The following is a 15,172-nucleotide window of genomic DNA, read 5'->3' as shown; positions in this document are numbered from 1 at the left end:
TTAACAATTCAAAACTAAAATTTGATTTAATATTTTACATGTACATAAGCAAGACAAGATATTGACAGTAGTAAGGCTTTTCTATGGTTTTAGATAGAGTTTACCAGCCAGAATATTGTTGTAAGTGATTATTTGTTGAAAAAAGTGTCAAATCAATGAAAATAATATTTTAATGCATTATTTAAAGACATTTTAATATGATGCAAGTATTAAACATGCTTTTACTATACACATTCTTAACAAATTGAATTTTACAATTCTTACATGTACAAGTTTGAGACTCTTTTTTTTCACAACTTTTGGAAGTTTGACTCATTTGTTCACAATTTTTACAAGTTCGCGACTAATTTTTTCACAAAGTGAGGAGGGCAGGGCCACTTCACAATTTCTGGCAAAAACCTTTATTTGGGAAAAATTTATACTTTTTTCTATTGGGAATGGAGCCGTTTACAGACTTTAAACAAAAACAACACTGATAGCTTTCTTATGAAGTGAGACTGACCAGACCTAATTGCAACTGACTTCAATAAAAATGCAAATGTTTTCATTGAGAAACTAGAGCTTTGTCACAGACATGACAAATACCCCCACATGCCGCATTGGCACAAAATTTTTTGCATGTCGTCTTCACAAAAAACAGCGGACACCACGCTCAATTTTTAAAACACACTAAGTGACCCCTTGACCTAGTTTTTGACCCAGAAAGGCCCATATTTTAACTTGGCCTTAACATCATATCCATAAAACTTCTGACCAAGTTTGGTAAATATCGGATGTAAACTACTTGAATTGGAGAGAGGACACCATGCTGAATGTTAAAAAACGCACTAAGTTACCCCGTGACCTAGTTTGAGGCCCGGAATGGCCCATGTTCAAACTTGTCCTAAAGATCATTTAGATAAAACTTGTGACCAAGTTTGGTGAGGATTGGATGAAAACTACTTGAATTAGAGAGCAGACAACATGGTGAGGTTTAAAACGCACTAAGATACCCTGTGACCTAGTTTTTTACCCGGCATGACCCATATTCAAACTTGACCTAGACATCATCTAGATACAACTTCTGACCAAGTTTGGTGAAGATTGGATGAAAAATAGTTGAACTAGAGCTTTGTCACAGACCTGACGAATACCCCCACATGCCGCATTGACACATAATATTTTGCATGTTGTCTTCACAAAAATCAGCGGACACCATGCTCAATTTTTAAAACGCACTAAGTGACCCCTTGTACTAGTTTTTGACTCAGAAAGGCCTATGTTCTAACTTGGCCTTAAGATCATCTCCATAAAACTTCTCACCAAGTTTGGTGAAGATCGGATGTAAACTACTTGAATTACATGTAGAGAGCGGACACCATGCTGAATGTTAAAAAACGCACAAAGTGAGCCCGTGACCTAGTTTTAGGCTAGGCCCATGTTCAAACTTGTCCTAGAGATCATTTAGATAAAACTTGTGACCAAGTTTGGTGAGGATTAGATGAAAACTACTTGAATTAGAGAGCGGACAACATGGTGCGGTTTAAAATGCACTAAGATACCCTGTGACCTAGTTTTTGACCCGGCATGACCCATATTCAAACATGACCTAGACATCATCTAGATACAACTTCTGACCAAGTTTGGTGAAGATTGGATGAAAACTACTTGAATTAGAGAGCGGACAACATTGTGATGTTTAAAACGCACAAAGTGACCCCGTGACCTTGTTTTTGACCCGGCATGACCTATATTCAAACTTACCCTAGACATTATCAAGATACAACTTCTGACCAATTTTGGTGAATATTAGATAAAAACTACTTGAATTAGAGAGCAGACAATATGGTGAGGTTTAAAACACACTAAGTGATCCCGTGACCTAGTTTTTGACCCGGCATGGCCCATGTTCGAACTTGACCTACACATCATCTAGTTACAACTTCTGACCAAATGTGGTGAAGATCGGATTTAAACTACTTGATATAAAGAGCGGACACCATGATCAATGTGTAAAACGTACTAAGTGACCATGTGACCTAGTTTTTGATCTGGCATGGCCCATGTTCGAACTTGGCCTTTAGATCATCTAGATAAAACTTCTGACCGAGTTTGGTGAAGATCGGATGAAAACTACTTGAATAAGAGAAGAGACACCATGCTGAATGTTAAAAAACGCACTAAGTGACCCCGTGACCTAGTTTTTGACCCAGCAAGGCCCATGTTCGAACTTGGCCTCATATAGTTACAACTTCTGACCAAGTTTGGTGAAGATCGGATAAAAACTACATAAATTAGAGAGCGGACAACATGCTGAATGTTTAAAACGCACTAAGTGACCTAGTTTTTGACCTGGCAAGGCCCATGTTCGAACTTGGCCTAGACATCATGTAGATATAACTTCTGACCAAGTTTGGTGAAGATCGGATGAAAAGTACTTGAATTAGATAGCGGACACTTAATACGGACCGACAGACAGACCTACCGACCAACAGACAAGTTCACTCCTATATATTATACCCCCTAAACTTCATTTGTGGGGGTATAAATAGTAGATTGAGTTCTTTTTTTTAATGGGAAATCACTGGAAATCAACCAGTACAACTAAAGTGTGTACAGTACACTCCAGGCGTTTTCCCAAAAAAACGCGCTCTCTCCGCGGGTTTTTTCTGCTAGCGAGTGTTCACGCGGCGTTGGAGAGTGAGGTGAACTCTATAAAACGCTCTGCGCTACGCCACGTTCGCTAATTCCCGCGGCATGTTTTACTTTAGCCTAGTCGGTAAATGCAATATGAATGAATATAAGACATTTGACAAATTAATATTTAAATCATAACACATATAACACAAGAATAAATGTTCCGTAAAATTTCGTAATCCGAAACACACTACGATTTTTAATGTTAACACGACGTTTACAAATGCTTCCAATATACAGTCATAATGTATATTTCCCAACAAAAGCGCGCGAAAATTATGCTGCAATGTACAAGGTCAAGGTATACTCCTGCAAAGCGTGCGTGTATTGATTTTTTTATACAAACTTTGTAGTGCAGAGAACATTGAATTTTGTTGGTTTCGGTTAAAAGTTTCTTTGGAATTTTTTTAACAAAATTATATCGCGAATAAGTTGATATTTCCTCCAAAATAATTTCACATGATACACACCGAATCTTTATCGTTACGGTATTTTAGTAGAGTAATTATTTTAACAGTAATTGTACTGTAAACTGATTAAAGAAGACATCTGGGCGGAACTGGATTTTAAGTGTTTGACGTTATGAAAACACGCAAAGCTTGTCTACTGACCTATTGTGCAGACTGCTGTCTGCGGTGTTTTGACAAAAGGGATTAACATGTGTGAATGTCACTCTGCCGATTTGGTCCATAATTACTGGTAAACATTATTTTGAATGTCGACGCAACAAGAATACAACTGTGAATATTAAATGCAACTATCAACTCAATAGTTACCACCTTCTTTTAGCAATCAATGGAATAACCTACCTACAAAGAGAAAATAAATGCATTAGCGAGCAGAGAATTGACTTTGTTCCGACAATTAAAACAATTCCTTATGCATTCGTTGAACGTGTTTACTTGAGTAAGTTATGCCTTTAGACAGGAAGCGGCTTTTCTTTGATTACGTCAAACTGTCAATTCACACAGATTTGCGAGATTTTTAAGGTCCTTGGTCATTTGTTTACATGTTCAGTATAGAAAATCACCTGCTAACATGAAAACTTTGGATTAAATTATCAAAATAAAAACAATGTTGCAAACTGTGATTATATTAATTGGTAAGTATTAGTTAAAAGACGACGTTTTGTTTGTCGTAAATCAAGGAGTTTTCTATACAACAACAACTACTTCTACAACCACGTCGGGATCCATCTATCTTGGTTGGGTGTTTTTAATTGTAAATATTATACTACATGTACATGTATGTACTTGTAATAAATGTAATTTTATTTGAAAATCAGGAAGTCAAACAAAATTAAATTGATCGTTATCTCGTAAAACATGGAGTTTCCCACCGCGTTGCCAACGCCGAGGGTCGCCGCGTCGGCTTATCAGTTTTGCCGATTGTTAATCGCCGCGTCCAAAATCATGCAAACGCCGCGTATCGCGGGATTTTCTTAATCTCCCTCCAGGTCAATCCCCGAGGAGTAGCGAGGGAAATTGGGGAAAACGCGTGGAGTGTACTGTATATGACTCATATTCGCGAATATGACTGAAAGGGGCTAATATGAACAGATATTGGCTGTTTTTAAATGGTTTTCTAACATTTTTTATATAGAAAACCTTCTATGAATAAAAATCTTCACATTAAATTAATACTGTTAAGATTGAGTGAACATTTAAGTGTTTTTTTGAGACATTTTGTATTGTGGAGTTGTCGTGCTTATATTGTTGGCTGTGTGTAACCTAAAACAATGTTCAGGGGTTTTTATCTTATTTTGGGGAAAGGGCCTGGCCTTTTTTGAGGGGAAAAATACTCGCGCGAAATGCTGGATTTTGGGGGGAAAATCACGCAAAACATCGGATTATGGGGAAAATAAGGAAAGTCTTAAATAATCAATTTAACATATTTTACTGTTTTTAAAACAAATTCAAGGGAACAGATAATTTAATTATGCAACAGTGATTTTTTTTGCCCAAAATTACAGCCGATATTCGGCTGCTTCCCAATTGCAAAAAAAGTTTAAAATTTCCCAAAAAAAGACAAAATTTTCCCAATAAAGCCAATAAGATTACAATGTAATTTAGCAATAATTTCGAACGAGTGCCGATTGAGCTTGTCGAGTCATGGTTGAACGACAACTGACTTACGTATTGTTCGCGAATTTAGCCGAATACAATTTTACGTTGCTATCCACATCTCTCTCTATATTGCGGAGGATACCGACGATAGTCGATGTATCCCGAGTGTAAACGCCTGTTTTTACACACGTCCGAGATGGCAGCAAGCAGACAAGAAATTTGAGATGAGCAGTGAAAATGATAAATAACATTCAAATTAACAACGGATATCCAGGGATCATATTTTTTTCGGTTTTGTCTGTTCTAGACCGATTGGGGTCATGAAAGACCGATTGAAAATCCCAAACAGTCGGTCCGAGTCTGTTTGCTAAAATTCCCATGTCATGAAATCAATTACACCGTGTACTTGCTAACACACCCTAATGACATTCTTATGGTCTCGATTAGGTGTGAAAAAACCATTCGCTGCAGTCTCTAAACCGGTCAGGACCGGTTTATTGCACGTCAGACCAAGAATCAAAAACTTGTGAACAGCGGATTAAAGACGCATCCAAAAAGACGCGTCTGAAAGCACGCACTGAAGCTAAACAAAACATGCCGATACATTTTCCACCAGTGTAATAATCCGGTAATATAATTATGAATGAAAGTCGCGGTTCTGATCGACAGAACAGCCGAAAGTTATTTTTATGGGCGAAACTTCACATTAATAGTACACAAGAAAATAATATACATTGTATAAATCTTTAGTAAAACCGTGTTAGAATCGAAATAATTTGTGTACTTTATACTTTGTTGTTGAATAACTCACGACCGGAAAATTAGATGCGTGGTTTCAAATGTTTCGCTCTCATGATTAAATCCCTACGCATCTAAACTATCGGCCGTGGGTTATTTGACAACAAACTATTATTATTTCTTAATTATTTGGTGTGTTATTGTCAGTAGCCAATCTACGCACAGTCATTTGTTTGGTTCAGTGCATGTTTGTAAGCTATTATCGAGTCGACAACAATTTAAAACATCGGTATAGACTTATGAAAAAGTCTGCTAAAACAGCGCACGAAACAACAATAAAATAGCAAATGTTAAAACCAGTTGAGAAAACTTGTTCCGTTTAATAAAAAAAATGCCTAATGGAATTTTATTTGTACATTTATTATATCACCTTCATGAATGGCAAAATCAATGGTATATATTTTAACGTAATTTGTCATGATTTCGGACATAAATTTTCAGATACTTTTTCCCCATTTATATCCAGACCGATTGATGTTGCGGGAAAATATGATCCCTGCGGATATCATATGGTTATTACGGAATAATTTATTGTGTGTGTCCATTAACGCAAAATACAACGTTTGAGATAAAAACAACAAATATTTATTAGAAATCTTCACAGTGAATATGCACACAAAAATTGTCACAAAACCAGGTTTTCATTGTGAAAAAAAATCTGATAAATGGAGAAAACTCAAACTGAACTTTTGAAATGAACAAACAAAATTAACCCCCTTTGTAAGTTTTTTTTTTTTTAAAATCTATTTTTAGTCGTGGCGACCTTGACATTGGAGATATTGACGTGATTCTTTCGTGCCACACACCGTCCCATGATGGTGAACAAATGTGCCAAATGATTTTAAAATCTCACAATGAATGACATAGTTATGGCCAGGACAAGCTCATTTATGGCCATTTTTGACCTTTGAACTCAAAGTGTGACCTTGACCTTGGAGATATCGACGTAATTATTTCGCGCGACACACCGTCCAATGATGGTGAACAAATGTGCCAAATGATTTTAAAATCTGACAATGAACGACATAGATATGGCCCGGACAAGCTTGTTCCGCCCGCCCGCCAGCCAGCCCGCCAGCCCGCCCGCATTCGCCAATCTAATAACCAGTTTTTTCCTTCGGAAAACCTGGTTAAAAAGATAATTGTATAGAAAATTAATACGAATAAAAATTATGTTTTTTAATTCACAGGTACGTCTACAATATGAATTAGTCTAATATAATACATTTGACAAATTAATATTTAAATCATAACACATATGACACAAGAATAATGTTCCGTAAAATTTCCAAATGAGAATGATAATTAGTAATCCGAAACACACTACGATTTTTAATTTTTAACACGACGTTTACAAATGCTTCCAATATACAGTCATCATGTATATATTTCCCGACAAAAGCGCGCAAAAATTATGCTGCAATGTACAAGGTCAAGGTACAATGTATACTCCTGCAAAGCGTGCGTGTATTGATTTTTTGATACAAACTTTGTAGCGCAGAGAACATTGAATTTTGTTGATTTCGGTTAAAAGTTTCTTTGGTATTTATTAACGAAATTATATCGCGAATAAGTTGATATTTCCTCTAAAATAATTTCAAATCGAACACGCCGAATCTTTATCGTTACGGTATTTTAGTAGAGTAATTATTTTAACACTAATTGTACTGTAAACTGATTACAGAAGACATCTGGGCGGAACTGGATTTTAAGTGTTTGACGTTATGAAAACACGCAAAGCTTGTCTACTGACCAATTGTGTAGACTGCTGTCTGCGGTGTTTTGACAAAAGGGATTAACATGTGTGAATGTCACTCTGCCGATTTGGTCCATAATTACTGGTAAACATTGTTTAGAATGTCGACGCAACAAGAATACAACTGTGAATATTAAATGCAATTATCAAGTCAATAGTTACCACCTTTTAGCAATCCATGGAATCCCCTACAAACAAAGAGAAAATCAATGCATTAGCGAGCAGAGAATTGACTTTGTTCCGACAATTAAAACCATTCCTTATGCATTCGTTGAACGTGTTCACTTGAGTAAGTTATGCCTTTAGACAGGAAGAAGCTTTTCTTTGATTACGTCAAACTGTCAATTCACACAGATTTGCGAGATTTTAAGGGTTCTTGGTCATTTGTATACATGTTCAGTATAGAAAATCACCTGCTAACATGAAAACTTTGGATTAAATTATCAAAATAAAAACAATGTTGCAAACTGTGTTTATATTAATTGGTAAGTATTAGTTAAAAGACGACGTTTTGTGTGTCGTAAATCAACGAGTTTTCTATACAACAACAACTACTTCTACAACCACGTCGGGATCGATCTATCTTGGTTGTTTTTTTTAATTGTAAATATTATACTACATGTACATGTATGTACTTGTAATTAATGTAATTTTATTTGAAAATCAGGAAGTCAAACAAAATTAAATTGATCGTTATCTCGTAAAACGCGGAGTTTTCCCCGCGTTGCCAACGCCGAGGGCCGCCGCGTCGGCTTATTAGTTTTGCCGATCGTTAACCGCCGCGTCCAAAATCATGCAAACGCCGCGTATAGCGGGATTTTCTTAATCTCCCTCCAGGTCGAAACCCGCGGAGTATGGAGGGAAATTGGGGAAAACGCGTGGAGTGTACTGTATAATCGAATAGTCTAATTGTCTTGGTGTTTTTATTATCGTCACTTAAAACAATAGAGGTGTTGAGCATGTAGGCCCCTAAATGCCATAATGGTACACGGTAATGTATTAAACATGTGTCAGGTATGTAGGCCCCTAAATTTTATGCCATAATGGTACACGGTTATGTATTAAACATGTGTCAGGTATGTAGGCCCCTATATGGAAGGTGATGACAAGTTTGTTTAATAATTATGGTAAGAGTATTTAATTGGTGCTCGTTAAATTGTCGACGTTATTTGATTGTTTATTAAAATGACACAACACTAATATTGAATGCCTTTGGTGTGCTGGAACCCAAGACTGTTGACACAGTGTCTGAGTCGGAATCTGCAGAGCATCTAAAAATGCTTGCATCAAAGTATGACATAGACATCAAGGCACTCTCCATAGAGTTCAGTGGCGTAAAACCACTCATAAGCGGGACCTACAAGATGAAGGACTTCAAGGAATTTTCAAGAGTATTCCTTTGACGTCACAAGGAGGAATACCCACTCATCTCCCAGCTCATGAATATTGCCTTGTGCATACCGATGAGTAGTGTTGTATGTGAGCATGGATTTAGTTTGCAGAACAGAATAAAGGTAAAATTGCGCACAGCACTGACTCCTGCCAACTTGGACACTCTGATGAAACTGGCTATGGGTCATGATGTCCAAGACTTCCCATATGAACAGGCCATCAGACACTTGAAGCAGAAAAAAGAGGAGGTTGGCAAGGCTATATGAGCCACGAGCAGGCAATTAACGTCTGTAAAATTGTGTTGACCTCATGACTTTATGATTATCAAAGAAATGTTTGAAAACCTATGTATATATTAAGATCATATTTATTGCATTGGTGGTGTTGTATTTGATGCATGAGAAGGACTGCTTAATACCTTGTAGTGTGAATTATGTTGTTTTAATAATTGCATATCTTACTTTGATGCCTAAAGATAATAAAAGATTGCTGCTAAATACATATTCCAATTTCCTCATCTTGTGATCCAATAGGTTTACATCCTATAAATTGGTTCATTGTATTTGTTTTTATTATAATATATATAGAGAGAGATTGACCAAATATTGTTGTTGTTGTTTTTGCATTATTATGTGTATGGGAAGCAAATAACATTGAAATGATGCATAGAAATAAATTCATAAAAATAAATACCTTTTCTTTTGTTGTCAAATAAATATATGAAAACAGGCATCCGATATGGCAAAATGTCCGCAGTAAAATTCTGAAATAAAAGTGGGACTTCCCAACTTTATGTCTGGGACTTCCAAAATTACAGGCTTGGAAGTCAGGACTTCCAACTTTTGAAAGCTAGTGGAAGCGCTGTACGTACGGTTTGCGGTAGAGGCTAAAATAAAGTAAACATGCGGATGCAGTTCAGGAAAATTGTAGTAAATTCGTAACGAAAGACGTATTTAAATGAGGTATTGATTAAAATTGAATAACACTTCCGAGAGGGGAATTTTAAAAATATTTTGGGGAAAAATATATACTCTAAAGATGTGGGAATGGGGCCGAATAACGCCGAATATTTCATAAAAAAAAACACTGTTGCATATTCTGCTTTATTATGTTTGTCACGCTTTACAGTTTACTGAAATAGCTTTGAACGGAGGATGTCAAGTGCAAGATGTTGAAAGGTAAAGAAATTAAATAAATTATTTTAACTCCATTTAATACATCATTGACATAGCAAGACCACTAAAGCGTTTTTTTTAAATATTTGTAAATGTTTTCTCCATATGATATTTAATTTTTAAAAAATACTGAATTTAATTCTTACTGTTGAAGAGGTTATGATTAAATGGTATATTTAAGAATCTATATAGATTATTGCAAGTTCAATATGCATGTGGAAGGATATTAACTTAACATTGTCTTCATTGTAAGAACACATTAAATAAGCACTTTATAATATAAAAATGCTGTCAAACATTCTTTAATTATTTTAATTCTGTTCTTATTATCATATTTTTAATGTTTCCCAATTTCATGGTTTATCGCGCTATTTTTCCCAATTTCATGGTTTATCGCGCTAATTTTCCCAATCCAAATGGCACAGGCTGTAACAAAAAACAGCAAAAAAAATCACTGTGCAATATGTTATATTTTCTACACTGGATCAGGTTAACTTACATGTATGTATTTAAAGTTTAAAAAGTTTAAAGTTAAAAAAAAAATCTGAGGGGAAAGGGCTGTTTTTCGGCGGGTCCCAAAGAAGCAAATAAAGCCCTGATGTTCATATTGCCGAACATGACTTTAGAGTTGGAAACATGATAATGTCTAGTACATGTTGTACATGTTAATTGCTCTATTTAATTTTGTTTACAGGTTTAACACATTGGTTTATGGACGTTTCGTGCCAGTACCAGTTCGTGCCACTGATATTTGTGTTGAAAAGGGCTAGACGTTTCGTCCCACTGATAAGTTAAACATATAGGCGGATAGGTGTGAATAATGCCGTCTAGGTGTGAATGATATTGGGGTGAATATTAATGGGGAAAATTACAATGTACAACAGTGTTCTAATTATAATTCTACCACGGCACGTGACTTGTTTTCTATATACGAAGAAGAAAAACAACTGTTGGTTATTACCCCGATATACCAACGGTTGTTTAAGGTGACGTCACTTTGATTTTCCGCGCACATTTTATAAATGAAGACGACGTCATTTGATTGTAATTGTTGTGGTGACGTCACGTTTTCGCGGAAAAGTGGAGGACGTTCGGTTAATATAATTCTCATTTATAACCTTTAAATCGCGGAAAACTTATTAATGAAATCGTTTTAGAATCGAAATAATCCACGGGTAACCGTTGATTATTGCGGTAATAACCAACGGTATGTCGTTCCAATGCTTGTTATCAAACCTGTCGGGCTACCCCCTCGTGGTTTAATTCCTACGCATTGGAACTCCATACCGTTGGTTATTACCGCAATAACCAACGGTTACCCGTGGATTATTTCTTAATTCTACCACGAAGGAAAACTACTGTTGGTTATTACCCCGATATACCAATGGTTGTTTAAAGTGACGTCACTTTGATTGTCCGCGCACTGTTTATGAATGAAGACGACGTCATTTGATTTTATTTGTTGTGGTGACATCACATTTTCGCGGAAAAGTGGAGGACGTTCGGTTAATATAATTATTTATAAACTTTAAATCGCGGATAACTTATTAATGAAATCGTGTTAGAATCAAAATAATCGACGGGTAACCGTTGGTTATTGTGGTAATAACCAACGGTATGTCGTTCCGATGCTTGTTATCAAACCACTCGGGCTACGCCCTCGTGGTTTAATTCCTACGCATCGGAACTCCATACCGTTGGTTATTACCGCAATAACCAACGGTTACCCGTCGATTATTTCTTAATTATAAATAACAAAAATAAAATTATTGTTAGTATACAAATATGCATACATAGTTCATTATGTTTAATAAATATAAAAGTGTTGTTATTTGTTATGCATCATGTGTATGTACTATACACATAAATAATAATATAACATGAATTAACAATAATACAATTTATTCAATAAAGAACTAATAAAAATGAAGTTGGTCTTTTACTTTTAGCAAAAGCTATGCTTAAAGCTTTACTGTCGACTCACAAACTATCAATTTGCGGTATTACCGGTGCCTTTGTATATGTGTATTGAAACATTTTAAAATGTATGTATCCATCCACTTTTGATATTGTTAATGTATAATATCAAAAAGTATAGTAAATCTTGTTTCGTTTTTGTTTTGTTTCTTGTAATTAATATTATGACATTTTATTGATTATTGAAAATGTTTGTATATATTTATATAATCAATCTAGATATTGTAAATGTATTATATGAAGCATGTAAATTGACTCTTAAACATTTTGTTCGTGTATTATATTTAAAATAAATCTTGAACTCGCAGAATACTTATAATCTTGAATCAGAATCTTAAATAAAACGATGGTGTTTTAACATTGAACAGATGTTACAATCACAGGTGCCAAAGTTTCCTGTTATGATTCACACCTCAGCAATTTTCCTCCTTCTTTATAAAGAACCAGTAACCCGCACTTTCCCAATTACGAAAAAAAAAAAATATAGCCAATTGCTGTCCTTAAATTCCCAATTAAAGGTAAAGGCAGAGCTCCAGATAAGGGTCGTATTTTCGTAATTACGAATTATTTTCAAGTCCGTTACGTATTTATTTTTTTTAAATCGTGTCGTACCATTAAGAATTACAAAATCAAGTTACGAATATTATTTTTACATCGGTTCGTATCGATTTTATTGAGTTCTTTTCGCATATTAAAGATCTTTGCGGTGCTTATATAGAATGGTTATTGGGTTTGTGTAACAAAGCACACTTTTTCCAATAAAAGCAGCGTATGCGGTCTATCTGTCAAAAAACAATGGCCGCGTCCAGAGAGCGTCCTAAAAAACTGCAAAGCGTCCAAAAACACGCTTTTAACATATTGTACGCAAAGTGAGCCGAAGTTTAATGTTTAGAAAGACATTATAGAAAAGATCTTATACGATGTTGTATGTTCAGTTGCCGACACAACGGAATAGCTAAACAAAAACGCGACACGACGGGTCCAAACTTAAACACAAAAAAAACCATTGAACGAGTGGAAGGGACAAGTCCCGTGGCTAATCGTTAAAAAGATTGAAGGGGAGACCCGTTTTAATTGTAAAATATGTAAAAATTCATCTAAGGCATGCAATCTAAGTTTGGGCATATGAAGGTATTTGAAAAATAAAATTGCATAATACTAAAAAGACACTGTTGAACTCGTATAAATAAAGTTGCTAGTATGTTTATTTTGATTTTTTTTGCATGAAAATAACCATTATTATTTATGTTTAGGTCATTAAGAAAAAATAAGAATTATTTTCCAAAACTTAGTAGTAACGTTAAAAATAAAATTTCAGAGTTAAGAATTCTTTTAGAAAATCTTGTAGTAATTTAAGAATTTCACAAAACCTTATCTGGAGCTCTGTAAAGGCTTTTTAAAAGCAACATTTAGTTAGTTTCCCTTTGCAGCTCTATAGCTTGAACCTAGGTTTATATAATATTGACAGCTTGATAACACTTGGTTATCAATTTAAAAGTATTTGGGAGCAAAAAATCAAATACACCAATTGTCCAATTTGAGGTTTTCACGACCCGATTTTTCCCAATTTTGAGGTTTTCACGACCCGATTTTTCCCAATTGGACCGGTAAAGGTACTTTTCCCAATTGGACAAAGAAAATCGCTGCACCTATACAGTATTATTCACACCTATATATTATTAGTGGGACGAAACGTCCAATGCCCTCCTACATAAATATCAGTGGCATGAACTGGTAGTGGCACTCAATGTCCATCACCCAACACATTAATATGTATATTTTTATTATACAGTACTCAATTTGTTGATTAGAACATTGCAGAAAAAACATCAATATTACCAATATTCGTTCATATTTGCTTGTTACGTTCATATTTGCGAATATGAGTCATATACGCTTTTTAGACGGACCCGAAATCAACTTCAATAGTGCATTTTTTTAAGAAAGCCATTAGATTTCAATAATTTTATCATGTAAAAGCTGGTAACACCATCACATACTAGTAATACTGCGATTTTTTTCCTTCTTTATAAAGTACCAGAAAACGGAACTTTCCCAATTACGAAAAAACTGCAAATTTCCCAATTGCTGTCCAAAAATTTCCCAATTTATTTATTTTTTTTTTTTTAAATGCAACATTTTGGGGACGATTGAACTTTACCGGTACGCAACACTTAACATCAAACAGCGCACCCTAACCCTAACCCTTAACACATAACAACTTACGCAACACCTTATAATCCTTATATCCTACATATTTTTTTAGTATCAGGGGCTACCGCCCCAAACCCCCGCTTTGTCATAAGTGGTAAACAACTGCGTACCGGTTAAGTTCAATCTAGCCACATTTTGTTAGTTTCCCTATGCAGCTCTATGGTTTGAATATAATATTGACAGCTTGAAAACACATAGTTATCAATTTTAAAGTATTTGGGAGAAAATCAAATACACCGATTTCCCAATTTGAGGGTTTCACGACTCGATTTTCCCCAATTTTCAGGCTTTCAAGTTTCACGACTGAATTTTTCCCAATTGGACCGGTACGGGTACTTTTCCCAATTGGACCAAAAAAAATCACTGTAATATTTTTTCGTTAACGTTTTTTACAGAGTTTCAGCGTTCAGATTTGATGTGAAATCAATTATTTTTAAAAGTATGTTAGATCAGACTAGAAGGAAGTAAATTTCATGATTATGACTAGTGCTCCTAGGCTTCTGTCTTCCCGACTTCCTACACACACAGTTAGTGTCTTTCTTGTTTCCAAGATCCCAGTTTTATATAAATGAAAACAATATTGCAAACAACTGAAAACAGAGATCTGTCTCATAGATTTACCTTCTTTTTATGACACTGATTTCGATTTTCAAATTCAAATTATCACAAATTATTATTCGCCGCCATTTTGAAACGGTTACAAACCACTTGAAAACGAAGCGAGTTTAAATGCCGTATAGATTGGTTACCTCCCCTTATCTTTCGCTACTCTCTATATATATAAGTCAACGAAGTGCGTTGAGCGTACTGAGTACCGCTGTCCCGGGGTCCCTCAATAAGGCCACCCCCTCGAAGTTCCAGGCATGCTTCAATACCTCCCCAGGAAAGAAGCCTGTTCTGGTCCGCCCCGTATTTCCTCCACACTGGTGGTCTCGCTGTCCCACTATTCCCGTCCCCCTACAGACGGGACCTTTGGCAGGTCCGGGTCAGCGAGCTCCCGACGATAAACAGCGGTTGGCCTGTACTCCGACCGCTGCATCTTGGGGAAGACAGCAATCCCAGCAATGTGGAAGACGTCCGGCTCGAGGGTAGCGGATTCAGCTGGATTAGCAGAGCCA

The 15,172-nt window shown here is 35.7% G+C and overlaps 1 protein-coding gene across 3 annotated transcripts in view; it reads right to left on the bottom strand.

Moving 5' to 3' along the window:
- The window catches only part of LOC127864612 (zinc finger protein 436-like), a 76,947-nt gene extending 62,178 nt beyond the window's left edge, over positions 1 to 14,769 (bottom strand). The window contains exons 1-2 of one of the 3 annotated variants that reach the window (XM_052404394.1): positions 14,676 to 14,768; positions 7,462 to 7,484 (exon numbers count right to left, since the gene is read on the bottom strand). The gene's annotated coding sequence lies outside the window, so the exon portion shown is untranslated. Of the gene's footprint in view, positions 1 to 6,895; positions 6,918 to 7,461; positions 7,485 to 14,675 lie in introns of those variants that run through there. The other 2 variants (XM_052404392.1, XM_052404396.1) reach the window with 2 other exon arrangements.
- Positions 14,770 to 15,172: the final 403 nt, after the last annotated feature.

Source organism: Dreissena polymorpha, chromosome 1 (genome assembly GCF_020536995.1).
Source record: "Dreissena polymorpha isolate Duluth1 chromosome 1, UMN_Dpol_1.0, whole genome shotgun sequence".
NCBI classification, from domain to species: Eukaryota; Metazoa; Mollusca; class Bivalvia; order Myida; family Dreissenidae; genus Dreissena; species Dreissena polymorpha.
Note: the sequence above shows the minus strand (reverse complement) of the source record. Positions and strands in the feature narration are given on the sequence as shown.